At 33.5% G+C, this 15,222-nt stretch overlaps 1 protein-coding gene and 1 pseudogene across 1 annotated transcript in view; both read right to left on the bottom strand.

The window, feature by feature from the left end:
• The window catches only part of Htr1b (5-hydroxytryptamine receptor 1B), a 99,083-nt gene that overhangs the window by 26,541 nt on the left and 57,320 nt on the right, over positions 1–15,222 (bottom strand). The window lies entirely within an intron of this gene.
• LOC100717319 (eukaryotic translation initiation factor 5-like) lies at positions 9,249–13,044 on the bottom strand (annotated as a pseudogene).

The raw sequence follows: 15,222 nt of genomic DNA on the forward strand, positions 1-15,222 counted from the left end.
CTAGCCTTATACTTACTGGCCATGAAATATTAAGGGTCATTTTATCTCTTGGTTATTTTGCTCATGGGAATCTGACTTTTCAATTTCATAATACTGAAAAATTATTGACATACAATATCTTTAGATTTATGTTGACATGCTGCTTGTCAATTTGACGGGATTAAGAGTCTCCTGGAGAGACAATTGAAAGATGAGGGTGCCGTACTAATCAGTGGATTGATCTACTAATGTTTTTGACTAGATGTACTCTTAGGAGGTTGGGCCCAGTTGGACAAAGCAGGTTGGTTAATGTGTCGCTAGCACTCTGCTCATCTGCCATGGGAGGATGTATCTACTGCCCTGCTTCCCAACTGCTATCAGCTAAGCAACTTTGTTCCACCATGCACCTGCAACATGGTATGTCTGTCGTGGAGCCAGTTAACCATGAACTAACCCTCTGAAGTCAAATTCTGAGTCAAATTAACCATTTCCTCTGAGGTTAATTATGCCACCAATGGAAAAGATGGCCTGTATACAACTTTAAGACAAATTAAATGTAATATGAATCAAGGTAGTGAAATCATCATTTAGCAGATTTTCATCTTTGATTTGACTGAATTCGCCATGAAGGGTGTGATTCCTTCAACTCATCGTGTTTCCATTCCTGCACTAAAGAAGAAATGTTTTTGAGTTGAACACGATCTTTGAAGTTACCTGCATCAAATCTTCCATTTTATCTATTAGAAAACTAACCTTAGGATTATGGTAAGAATTTGGGTGAATTATATTCTTTTGTATCTCAACTCTCCCTAGTATCATTAAGTTTATTAAGTTCCTTTTAAATCATTTTCAATGAGTTGTAGGAAAATTTCCCCTTTCCTTCTTGATTTCCATAATTTGAGTCTATTCTCTCTAATTTTTCCTAGGTCAGTCTATCTGAAAGCTTGTCAATTTAATCTTTCTAAAGAACCAATTTTAGTTTTATGTTTTCTTAGCTTTATTTTTTCTGTTTTTAACATTTGTTTTTGTGGGCATATAATTGTATATATTTATAGGGTACAATGTAATTTTGTAATGGTATATCTTAATAGGGTATAATCTAATGTTTCAGTACATACATTTTTTAATTCTTAAAGTAAGATATTTAGTGCATACTATATGTGACATGATAAACTTATTATTTGTGTGTGGTAAAAACATTCAAAATCTTTTCTTTCTAGCTATCTTTAAATATTCAATAAAATATTACTAACCATAATTGCTGTAATGTGTAATGGAGCACCAAAACTTAATTCTTCCATGATGATTTCAATTTTTTTTTAATGTCCGTTCAATTTAAGCTTAGTTTTATTTCCAATTTCCAATGTTTGAAGATGAAATTTAACTTGGAAATTTATCTCATTTAGTATTTTCAGTGGTTGTCTTAGTGATTACAATTAACAACCTACAAAATTTAGTTTGAATTGATAGCAAGTGAATTACAGTATAACACAACACAAACCTTGCTCCATGAGCTCCAGTTTTGCTTACTTAATACTTCTACATTTATGTTCCAAAGACTATCATTTCAAATGATTTATGTACATCCTCTCTGATTGTTTTTCTACATCTCATTTCTGCATTTGAGCTCCACTAGTAAAACTTTTCTGCATTTGAGCTCCACTAGTGAAACTTTTATTTCAGTTCTTGCACTTACCATATCTAGACTTTATTTTGATTCATTTTAAAATAATAATTTCTGTTTAACATTTTTTATTATCTTTGTCCATGTTCAATTGCTGTAACATAATACCTGAGATCCAGTAACTTATAAAAAGGATTTATGTAGTTTACAGTTTTGAAAACTACAAATATAAAATACATTTCTGTTTGCTCAGACTCTGGTGAAATCCTTGCAGTGATCCCATCAATGGTGGGAACATATGGAAGAGAATTAATACAGTGAGACAGTGTGAGAGTACAGGTAAACTAGTTTGCTCATTTGTAAGAACTCACTGTTACAGAAATAAACTGAGAGTCTGAGAACTCCATTAATCTCTTTGAGAAGGGTGATCCCAGTGCTCTAATTACCTGTGCTAATTCTCACATCTTAAAGTTTTACTGTCTTAATACAACACACTGAAAAACAAGCTTCCAGAACACGAACTTTGAAGGAACAAAGTATGTACCAACCACAGTATATACTTAGATATTATTCATGACCTTTATTTCTTTAGTGAGACATCATCTGTAACTTCTAATTCTTTAGACACAATTTCCTTTAGTTTTCTGAACACTTTTTAAAAGAACTATTTTAAAAGTTGTTTGGCACCTTTAACAACTCAGGTCCCTCATAGGTGGCTCTTATGAACTGTTTCCCAATGTATAAGTCATACTTTTATGTTTGCTTGAATATCTTATAACTTTATTTGATGCTTAGCATTTTAAGTAGTTTAATGTGGCGACTCAGGATTTTGTCATCTCTTTAGTTTTTGCTAGTGCAGCTGGTTTATGTCATCTGTTACTGAAATTTCAGAACTAATTCTAATTTATTTTTCATATCAGTGAAATGTTATCACATTTACCTAGTAGTCAGTTAACGATTACATAATGAATTCCTTGACAATCTGGAAGCAATAAATCTCACTGTTTGCTGAGGGTCTGTGTGTGAACTTTCAAGATGCCTTTAAAAATCAGGAAAACAGTTCATAACTCTGTCTTAGCTTTCAGTGTTTGTTGAGCCTCTCCAAAGGCTCAAAGTTGGTGAAAGACAAGGGCTTGGGTCTCCTCAGGTTTTTCTTTCATCAGGATATCTACAGTCCTGGAAATGTGGACATCCCTACATATGCATGTTATCTTCGGGATGTCCAGGAAAATGTCAGAACATCCCCAAATTCCCTATGAATATCTCATTTTCTACATTTTCCTTTAAAGTTCTTTAACTAGTGTTTGTTTCAATCATTTAATCACCAATTCAGGGAGTCAAATTATTTAACAGTTGTCTCTAATTGTTTTTGACAGGAGCTGTGGGGAAAAAATCTGTTCTTACTAGGCAAGCTCCAAGTCAAGCTAAGTGCAAACAACCTTGCCAGCAAGAATCTTTGTTTAGGTATTAAAAAACAACCTTTCTCTGGGCCTATGTCTTTGGAGCTGTGGTATCACCAATGCACTCCAAAATGACTATTAGATTGTTGCCTTCATGGTAATTATGGGCTATTTGCTCTAAAGCCCATTACAGAACTGGTCAGGAGGGTATGAAATAAGAAAAGTTACAGTGTCACTGAGACTTCTTACTGAGATTCAGCATTGTTTGTAGTTTCTGATAAGCTTTTGGTTAATTTCCAGAACCCTGAAAAATACTCCAACAGTGTCTGCTACTAAATATTTTACTATTTTATTAAGCACTGCTACTAAATATTTTATTCACTTTATATTTGTTTTGTTTATGTTTAACATATAGCAGAAGATTATGTAAACTTCAGTACACTATTTCTGAAATCTATAATTGAAATTCGAGAGCAATAGTAATTTTCACAGAAGGTAATATTTACTGAGATATTAGTATGCACTATACAAAAGGTTAAGTCTTTCATATGTAGACAGGATTTTAAGGTGGTAATTCAACAGATATTCTTATTCTTTCTTTTTTAAAAAAAATACAAACCATGGTATAGGTAATTTGTCCATCACCACAGAGCAGGTGTTCACCAAGACTGGAACCTGTGAAAGTCATTGCTCACAAGTGCCAAGTCTTGTGCATGCCACTCTACAAAATGAAGTTAAACTGGAGGAAAATATCAGGAATCTGACATCCATACTGATAGTGACTTCATAAGAGAGGCATAGAAAGAGAAAGTACATCTTTATCTTTTATTTAGAAGTTGTTTAGTCAGCTACTCTCAGAAGCATTTATAAAAGAAGACTTCTATACTTTTAAGAAAACAGTACCTCAGTAGGACAAGCCAATAATGAATTAGATCATTACTAATTACTAAAACAATGCATGTCCTTTCTTTTGCTGTGAATTTATCAGTATATGGAAATCGCTCCAGAAGAAGGCAAATGCAATGTACATATGAATAAAGCTATCACTCAGAGTACAGCCTTTCATATGGTACTTTTCTAATAGTATATTATTATCTGTGTAAAACTCAATAATTCTTAAAAATAATTAGCTATTCCTCTCCAGTTGTTATGGTTGTGTAATGCAGGCAAAAATAATAGACTTGTATGTGTGTGCTGCAAATTGTTTGGTCTCGTATTTTATTTCAATTACTTTACAAAACATGTGAGGTATAAACTGTCCCTTAAGATAATGAAATAGATGCTCTCATAGATGGGGTCAATTCTTAATAATAAAACATTCTTTGTATTTACTATATCATAGGCAATGTGTTTACATTCACTGACTTACATTTATTGATTTTTAAAAAAAAAATCCTCCCCATTAACCAGCTCTGCTTTCTGGATTCCACGCTCTGTTAATGGCCTCTCGCCAGTTTCAGACCTGCTCTGTGTTTTGTACCCGCTTCTCATGGAGCAGCAGAGGCACCAACCAAGTGTCTAATCTGATTCCTGGGAGAAAAGTTAAGCTCCCAGTGTTGTCAGTCCTAGGGGAAAAAAAATGACCACACCAGCAGCTCTAGGCCAGGAAAAATCCATGGCTATTGTTTACTACAAAAACTCATTGAAAAAGAAATTAGAAAAATAATACCATTCACACTAGCATCAAGAAGTATTAAATACTTAAGAACTATCATAATCAAGGAAGTGAAAAACTTCTACAATGAAAACTACAATACTCTGAAAACAGAAATAAAATGGAATATCAGAAAATGAATAAAATATTTCCTGTGCTTGGAAAGACATAACAAATATTGTCAAATTGGCTATACTTCCAAAACTGATATACAGATTTATTAAGATCTCAATCAAAAAACCAACATTTCTCACAGAACTAGAGAAAACAACCCCAAAATGTAATATTGGAAGAGACACAGAATGAAGCTGTGTTACACACATGGTTCCAACTCCCCCATGATTATTATGTGCTGAAAACATGTACTAATGAGAAATAAAAATTGAAAAAATTTGAGAAATAAAATCTCCCAATTTATTGACTTACATCTACTGACATTTTTATCTTCATAATTCTATGATCTACATACTATTATTATGGTCCTTTTTAATATGGTCCTTCTCTACGAAGCACATAGAGAGGCTAAGAAACTTAGCCTATACCAAGTGGCAGAACTGACATTTGAACTTAAGTAATATTATTTCTTTGAAGGCTTATAAGTGATTTTATTCATTTCAGATGTCTTCAAAAGCTTAGTTTCCCTGAAAACTTTGCATATGATTTCCTTGAATAAAATGTCCTTTTAACTATCTTTTATTGGAAAATTCATTTATCACATTCATCTTTTAAATGTTACCAAAAAAATGGCCTCATCTGTGGTTATATTTGTGACTCCCAGCTTTTGTGTAACACTGGACTTCCCATATGCCTGGATAGTTGTACTACACACTCTTTTGAGTGTTTATTTACCTGTCAGCTCTCAAACTAGATAACAGTTCCTCTGAGGAAAAGACTGACTCCACTCAGCACAAATTCACAGGATCTGGAGAATATGAATAGCCTAATGGATCATTTAGAAATAATTTTAAAATGAGTAAAATCACTTTAAATATCATTAATTCCAAACAATGGGGTTGTTGGCAAGTCTGACTTTATAAAACATCTGTATTTGGGTTACTTTGTAAAGCAGAGGCTATCTTAAGGAAATAGATTTGATTTCTTTTAAATATGGTATACTATTGTAAGATAAAACTAGTGGATAATTTTTCTGTTTTTTATTAGTCTATTTTTGTTGTAAACAATGTTTGCATTCCTTTTTGGGATTGGGAACATGTACATAAAACATCGTAATTCCATTTATTTATCCCCTTTGCATTTTTCCATAAAAGCTGAGAAGTTAATTTCCAACAAATTACGATTAAAATTCATGGACATGTTTGAAGGACATATAAAATCCTTTATTTTCTTAGCATCTGGCTTTAAAAATATATTCATTTTACTTACATTCCACAACCTTAATGATTGGTGAAAAAGTAGTTATTAAACATTTTTACACAAGAAATAGCATTGAGTTTTACAAAAACTCATATCCCAGTAGAGTAGTTCCACACAAAAGAAACATCGTTAAAATTATTTTCTATTATTCTGTTTCATCCAATGTGTACTGTGTGATGAACATATTTATAGCATAAAGGAAAACAAAAAGATTAAATAGAAGTACATTTGACTTCACAAAAGATTTTTAAACTTTAATGATGTCAGTTGCAGATCTCTCTGGAATGCCAGTTATTTCATAAATCAATTCCAGTAATGGATTAAGGAAAAAGAAAAATATATCTGGCAAAATATTGAAATAATCTATTGCAATCATTAATTTGAGACTCATCAGGTTGTTGATGAAGTTGCCTAAGTAACTAAAGAACTCTAACTTAACAAGTAAATATGTTGCTCTGAAATAAAATGCCATCTGATGTTAATTTTCTTTTGAAAGGTATTAAGATATTGTTATTCAGGGCACTGAGAGAAGAATACGCTTACTTGCTGCTGCATAGAAGAGATAATCCACCTCATTTCAGTGAATATTTATTGCATAAAATATACTTTCCATCTTTTCACTAACTGAACAATTTAGCTGCTATGTTTTTTTTTATCTTCTTCAATAGTGTGGTCATTAGCACAAGAAAAGATTGTACGATCACCTTTTGTACTTACATATATTCAAAATCATCCCTTATAATGTCTCTGACCATACATAGAAAGGAAAAATACAAAATTACCTAAAAATGGATAAAATTTAGTTTTCTGTTTCTTTCTTAGAAATCATGGAAATTTTACTACATTTTTAAAATTATATAAAGCAGCTATCACCCAATCTGGTTATGTGAGTACCTAGTCTACTGAAATATTTAGCATGTTTTTGAATTATTTTTTTCTCTCCATATTTATTGCATCCATGTCACATTTATATTTTAATCTATAATTATAGTTTGCTTTAATATCTTTATATGTGTTTAAAACTGTTATAAAGGGCATACTTCAAGAAGTCAAATGAAAAACGAAATGTGATTCTAACTTTAGCTGCCTCTGCTGAGCTTATATTTTGTAGTAGGAATTATTTTTATTACTAATTTCAGCAATAATTGTTTTCTTTCTCATGCCCAAAAAAAGCAATAATAACATGAATACAACTCCATAGTTTCAAAAATCCAAAACCTTGTTGAAATAAGTGAATAGTTAAAATATAATTTTGTTTAACATTTTCTCAAAGTCAAAAAACTCTTTGGAAGTAAAGATGAGTTATGTGTTAATTTAGAAACAGTCATTGTCAGCTTTCCATTATGCCCTAGAACCAATTAATATAAATTCATAACTCTCTGTTATGAAAATATAGATCTTATCTTTATATGAAAGAATATGGAAATAGTATGCTATGCTTATAACTCATTACATATTATTAAATGGTACTCATCTCACCCTTTCTAATGGAATTTTTCAGTTAAAACCTTATTATTCATAGATTATTCATAGATGTGCATATATATGTAGGCAAACTTCTGTATACTTCTTTAGTATTTATGGCTAAAAGAATGAGAAGTCCTTCATACCTTTATTACTGTCATTTTTAGCATAAATATTATAAATTTATTCTACTTTTGTATTCATGAATTCTAAGTGTGGAACCATAACTTCATGTTAATTAGTTGTACATTTTAGAGATTTTTATTTTAATTTTTGTTGCTGTTTCTCTGTCTCATACAGAAAGCAAAGAAAATATCCAGTATTTCTATAGTAATTAAGCAGGCCACCCCCACCCCCTGAGCTGTTAACATGAGCTGCCAGCGTGGAGACCCTACTCTTACTCAGGAGGAGAATTTCCCTAACTGCAGCAGCTTAAAGTTCATCATGTTAGGAATTCTGTCATTTGGGTGGTAGGGAATAGTGAGCAGTGTAAAAGTACAAATACTGATGAAAATCAGTCTGCCTGTAGTAAAGTGGCTCTTATCTAAATATTTAGGTGCATCCACCTTGACAATAACTTTGCAAGGGAAAAGCATTGTGTCAACTGCTTGTTCATAGTGTTGGTCAATATTTTTATAGCTATCCTTGAAGTTATGAATGTGTGAAATAATCCATACTGATCGGATCCATATTCTGAACCACAGTAAAAATTTAATTGTCCTTTCTCACAGTTCAGCTCCTTCTGCCGTATAAACAAGCACGAAAACAGTAAAATCCCACATCAAGCTAGCCTGCGTTAAATAGTATTTTCTCTTCTCTTAATTTCCAGTTTTCTTTTTTATTATCTAAGTATTTTGAAATTTAAATCTTAAGAATAAAAGCTGAAAAACTATATTTAGCTTTTCCTAGAGATTTGGTGCAACTGTTCCCCCATAAAAAAGTCATAAATTTTCACACCTAAAACTCTCAATTTTTCCCCAATACAAAGCAACTACTATATACACACAGAACACTTATTCATTAATATATAACTTTTCTGGCTCATCCAGTGTGCATTGCACATGACTATGAAGACTACAACTGGGAAAACAAACTAAAAATCACAATTCCAAGCTTTAAAATTTGTTCTTAAAAATTATTTATAGGACACGCAGGTCTTTTTCACTCCTTAGTTAAGATGTCTCACTGCCATCTGACTGTCGCTAGCTCAGCACAAGAACTACTATGTGCCAGTTTGAGAGATTAAAGATTAAACATTGGAAAGACTGTCTTTCTAAATGACTGAATAAAGTATTTCCAAACTAGTCTGTGTTTACACTCTGCTGAATAGTCTCAGCAGTATCTGGGTAGCAGTAGCTACCAGGCTCCAATGGACCCAATCAGGATAAATGATGGTGCAACATTTTAAACAGGAGCCAATTACATAGTGTCATTCATAGCCCAAACTCTGAAAAAGGATCAAAATCAAATCCTTATTTTTATAACTGTATAAATGTAATGCAATGTCTCACCACTAGTTTTTTCAAAAGAAACATGCTACAAATAAGCAAATTACATCTGATCACTGATGTGTGTACAGTCCCTAGATATCTCATTGAGCTTAATTACAGACCTCTCATAGTAACAGATTTTTAGTATAACATGTGGTATGATGTTAAGCTATTTTAACTTTTGTTCATAAATGCTACACTTCTGTCTGATAAAGAAGAAAAATCTGCAGCATTACAAGTTAAATTGTGTTGCATCCATCCTTTTAAATGGCATCTGTATCAACATCGTCATCTTTGTTGTCAAACTTCACAATTTCAACTTTTGGTACATTGTTTTGTTTTTAAATATTCCACTTCAGGGGTGCATCCAACACGAAGCCAACCAGTTAGGTTTTCTGGTAAGCCATGTAAGCCACGCAGGTTCCACGAAGAGAAAAGTCAGCACTTCCCGAGATCCTACTGGGATGTGGGCTGAGAATCAAACACATACCCACTACCAGCTGCCATAAGCAACTTCCTGGTTTAGAGGACAGGCTGAGTTGACAGCAACTAAGATACATAAAAACACTAAATACTTGCATTGTCTGGTTGATTTTACAGGTTTGAATCAGCAGTCTGAGCATCTCTTGGGAGGCTGACAGTATGCAGTATAGCAAATATGGGGGATTTCCTTCTATATTGTTCTCACTGTTTTGCTTTGTTCTGATTGTTTTTCTTTAATTAATATTCTGTTTTTATTGGTTTTATTCTGTTTAGATTTTGTTATATCTGATGGAATAGACAACTATTGTAAAGATGACAAGATATACTATGATGGCTATTGTTGTTTTCCTAGTACCATGCTTTGAAGTTCTGTACCAATTTTATTGCTTTGTTTTGATCGACTTTGTTCTGTTTTGTTTTGTTGGATTAATTTACTTTTTTAAAAATCCAGTTTCTTATTTCCATCTTCTTCACCACCAAATATTCTTCCTCTGCCTCCTTCAACCATTTTATAAATGCTCACTTGACATGAATCATTTGGTGATTTCTTTTGAAACATACTTCTTAAAGGCCTTTTCTAATCATCTGATAATGACCTCACTTCTAAACAGTCAGCATCATACACCTCCTTCAAGATATGTGGGATTGGGCTGGGGAGTTAGCTCAGTGACTCAAGTGCTTGCTTGGTAAGCTCAAGATCATGAGTTTGATCCCCAGTGTCAAAAATAAATAAATATCTGGGATCTTAGAGAGGAGTTGAGCTCAATAACATCGCTACCACTCATTCCAAACCATGAAGAATGTACCACTGAACTTTTTGTTGCTGTGACAGAATCTTAGGAGATAGTATCTATATTTCTTAATTCATTCTCTAATCTTCTGATTAAAAAGAACTTCAGTCAGAATGGGGCTCATGGCTTTTATATCCAGTCTTTCTGCTTCAGCCACAATTTCTTTGTCAGTTGAGTGAAAAATACCCTCTGCTTTCTTTATCTTAACAAAATTAAACTGAATATTCACACACACTTCTAGGATTCTTTCTAAATTGAGACTTTCTCATGGTCACTGATTTCATCCATGTTGTGCCTTAGAGCTTCATCAGATGTATTCTTGCCCTGGTATCCTTCTCTTCTTCCAGAGCATGTTGGGAAGGACTGACTTTGTTTGAGGTTGGTGAGACGTTGTCTCATCACTTGGACATGGAGCCATTTCCCTGTCTTTGTCCTTTTCCTTTTCTTCCTTTCCTGTACCAGGGTCACTATTCTCAGGTGGATTTCAGGTGGTATTTTCGGGGGGTTTTTGAGATAGGATCTTGCTATTTGGTTCAGGCCTACCTTGGGCTCTTTGTAGCCCAGGCTGTTCTCAAACTTGCAACAATAGGTCTCCCTCAGCCTCCTGAGTGCTGAGGTTACAGGAGTGTGCTACCACACCCGGCTTTCAAGTGGATTTGAGAACAAATGTACAGCATTTATGATTAGTATCAAACATGATCCATAGCCACAGACTTAGTAAGAATTACCTGTTTGCTTCTTCAGATGTATATGTTGATCTATTTCAAGATCCTCACACTCGGGCCAGAGAACAAATTTTGTTGAATCCATCCAACACATCTTGCAGATTATTGCACCATGAGACCCACTGATAATGAAACAGTCATTTTTTTACATCAAATTGAGTCTGTGATCCCAATTTACAACCAAAGTAATTGGAGGCTGATAAAGTGTTTTTGTGACGTCAATTATGTTGACTATAACAGTTTTGATTCCATTTTCTTTCCTCTTAACATTGGTAACTTCTATGTAGCCATAGAAGTGGTTTGAAATCCTGCTGTTGATCCTGACAGATATTTTGGCTTATTAATGATTTTATCTATAAGATGAAGCGTTCTTTGATTGCAACTTTTTGGTATCAAATGTCTGGAGATGAAAGGATGACGCAAGTGACTGCAGAAGTTCTTGGTCTCTGACACACACACACAAAATTGCCTCTGAGGCTATAAACTTCTTGCTTGTACATTATGTTTCCCCAACACAAGTACCAATGGCTGCGTAACAACTCATTGTAAAGACATAAACTCAAAACAGCACACTCAAAAAGAAGAAGGAAATGGATTGGAAACCCCATCTTGAGTAGCAAGGAAGCCAGGAAGGTGCAGTGATCCAGCAGAGGGAGAGGTTGAGCCAGCAACATTCAGGTCCACTTGGGCAGGGCCTGGCCTGGAATGTTCCTGCTCTCTTACTTTTAATTTTTTAAAACAATAATTATTCATCAACTTTTGTGACTCTGATGATCTAAATCTTGTATAGAAAGGAATATAAGGCACTGGAGACAACTCAGTGGTGGTAAAGACCAGAGGAGATATTAGAAACTCATCACACATATTGTGTATGGTACACTTCAGGCTTCACAGTGCAAAGGTTTGTTTGGGGTCACCTCTTACAGCAGCTATTCAAACACAGAATACTGATCTCCAAATATCTACCACAGTCAAGGTGAAATCTGAGGCTATTTTTGTGCCCTTTAGGAACTGATTGGTAATGGCAAAATATAAAATTTAGAACAAGTTTAAAGATCTATATTAACTATAATGAGTTTCACTGAGAATGATAAATTGTTTTCTGGAAGGTAAGAACAAGAAAACAACTGAATAAAAAAAGGATCAGTTAAAATTAGTGTATTACAAGTCATTTTTCTGGTAAGGAGTATGGCATAAGGGACTTACCTGATTCAGGTAGATATAGCTGATTCTGATTCTTCATGGAAATTTTCCGAAAAAAAATTTTCCAGAAAAAAAACTAGTTTGTTTGAGGATCTACCTCAGCATTAGTGACTCCATGTTGATTTGCACTGGTCTGCTGCGGTTTGGTGAAGAACATTCCATAACGATGTCCTCAAATTAACTCTGTTTAAAAGCAGTCAGCCTATATGCTTGTCAAATGCTCAGATCTTTTTCCTTCTCACAAGCAGTTCTAGAAGTTAGGCATCAGCACTTAGCCAGAGATCAAACACTTCTATACTAAAGAAATTCAATAGGTACAGAAAAAAGTTGTTAACATATCTCCTCCTAGCTACCAAAATGGAAACTTCCTAGTCACAATGCCTCCCTCAGGTCCCTGATCCTTTTTACAGTGTTTAACATTTAAACATAAGATGAACTAAGAATAAGGACTATTTGAAAGTAACTTTTGATTCAAATAGAAATCTAAAATAGTAAAAGAAAAATGTAAGTAATGCATGAACCAAAAAAAAAAAAAAATCCAATATGTGTATCTTTAGCAAGGGATGAGAAAGAAATTGCATTCACAAAACAAGAACAAGTTGCTATGTGTCTTAGTGTTCACTGATGTGCAACTCATGACTGCAAATGTATGATTTGCTGAACACAATGATAACCTCTCAACATCTCTGTGCAGGACCTCTCAAGGTTGCAATCAGGTGTTGCCCAGAGCTGGCGTCTCACTGGACATTCATTTTTGCCTTCCAAACCAATGTGTTGGTTTCAATGTCCACTTCTTTGTAGTCATAGGACTCAGATCCCTGAATTTTTACTAGATGTTGGTTGTAGCATGCTCTCATTTCTTACAGGTCAGTCATAGTTTCTTGTTAGGTAGCCACGAGAGCAAGCAATTTACTTTACAAATGGAATGTTACTTTCCTCTAAGCCACCTGGAGTACAGCTCCCTGGCTTCTATCACTGACTTAAGAAGGACTCACCTAATTATTTCAGTTCCAATCAGTACATTCTGTCTTATTAATGGAAAGTCTAGTGATTTGCAGCTTCAATTGCATGTGTAAAATCATTGCGCTCATAATTTAATGTAATCTAGAGAATGGATCCCATCACAATGTCTTCACACCTTCATAGGGGGTGATTACATGAGGGACCAGAGATCTTGGAATTCTGCCTAACATAGTTCAGAACAGAAAGAATAATAGGCAAAGAATCATTCTTTATAATGTTAGATATTATTATTTTAAATATTTCATTGGAAGCTTTGAAAGATCACGTTGAGGATATAGACTACGCAGAAAAAAGAATGCCAAACATAGTAGAGAAATTACTCTGAAAAATTCAACATTCAGCAATTTGAAGTTCTACAGAGAAGAGAGAAATTTCAGATAGTGTTAAATGAAGAAACCAAGAGAATTTCCCTGAAATAAAGAATACAAATTTTTAATAAGAAATGTCTAGCTATTGCCAAGCACAGAAAATACACAGATCCACACCAAAGCACAGCATTATAAGATTTTAGTAGATGAAATAGAAAGCTCTTGAAGTATCTAGAGATGAACACAGGAGTAAAAATGTTTCTTACAAACAGCACTAAATGTTAAATGACATTAGAAACAGCACTTTAAAATTCTGAGGAAAAGTTCCTTTCAGCCCAGAACTCTACCCAGAAAAACTATGGATAAGGATGGGGGAACATCAAGGCTTTTTCATACGACTACTCTGGAATAATTATCTCCATAATTACTTTCAAGGAAGGTTCTGAAAAGCATCCTTCTGAAAATTTGTTAATAAATGTAAAAAGGAAAAGATGGAATTCAGTAAATTTTGGACTGAGCCAGAAAGGCAACAGCAGAGGCCAAAGTCACAGCTATGAAACTGCCGGAATCATGGCAGAATGTGCCAAGAGCGTAAAGATCTACAGGGAAAGAGGTATAAATTGAAGATACTGAGTTGGGAAATTGGGCATGTGAAAAATTGGTCCACTATTATACAATATAAAAGTCTCAGAAGGATGACTTTGTAACTTGAGGTATTACTGTGCTCTGGAAGAAATATATTTGAATGAGTATAATTATTTAAATAATGATCAATGATTTCATTTAAGTATTTGGTGGGATAACTTGGGATAAATATGAGGGTAGTAAAGAAAATTAAATAAAGAAAACTTCAATTTTATTAGAGAAGAATAAATGGTAGAATCTAAAAGTCATTCAATCACTAAGTAATCTTAGAAATATATTTAGAAAAATATTAAAAGAAACAATTGAATGGTATTTTTACTGTTGCGGAATACAGCCAGGATGAAAACAGCCCTTTCTCACTTCTGACACTATTTGTCTTATTATAATAATATCCCTGTCTTTTTAAATTTTAAACATTTTAAACATATACAAGTTATTTTGGGAAGCCAAGAAACAATGTTGCAATAGTTTTTTTTTTTTTAAGAAAAATACCTACTAACATGAATTTTAAAGAACTTTTTTTTTTATATTTTTATCTTTATTACCAACTCAACCAGTTGAAGCTTGATTTTTGTTTTTCTAGTGCTGATTACTGACTCAATTATTACTTAAAATTAGATATCTTTTTTGTTTACTTGGTTGGCTTTTGGAGACAGGGTCTCACTATCTAGTTCAAGCTAGCTTTGAACTCAGTACGTAAGCCCAGGCATATCTCGACTCACGGAAGTCCTTTTACTTCAGTCTTCCATGTGCTGGGATTATAGATGTGTACCACACACATGGAAAAATTTCTTTTAAAAATAACTATTTAAAATAAAACCATCACTTGTACTTTAGAAGTACTGTCACTTGTACGTTAATTATACTTCCAATAACCCTATGATGATGGTAGAGTACATGTTATATATTAGTTATTGATATAAAATACTAGTTATATTTTGAGAACTGGAGTTTCATATGATTAAATATATATTCAAAATATTAGTGCCAGTAATGTGACAGTGTAGTATCTTTCTTACCACTCCAGGCTTTTTCTTTTATGTTGGGATATAATTTTTT

The sequence above is a fragment of the Cavia porcellus genome, unplaced genomic scaffold (genome assembly GCF_034190915.1).
Source record: "Cavia porcellus strain 051 isolate PalLab524CR breed Dunkin Hartley unplaced genomic scaffold, mCavPor4.1 scaffold_16, whole genome shotgun sequence".
NCBI classification, from domain to species: Eukaryota; Metazoa; Chordata; class Mammalia; order Rodentia; family Caviidae; genus Cavia; species Cavia porcellus.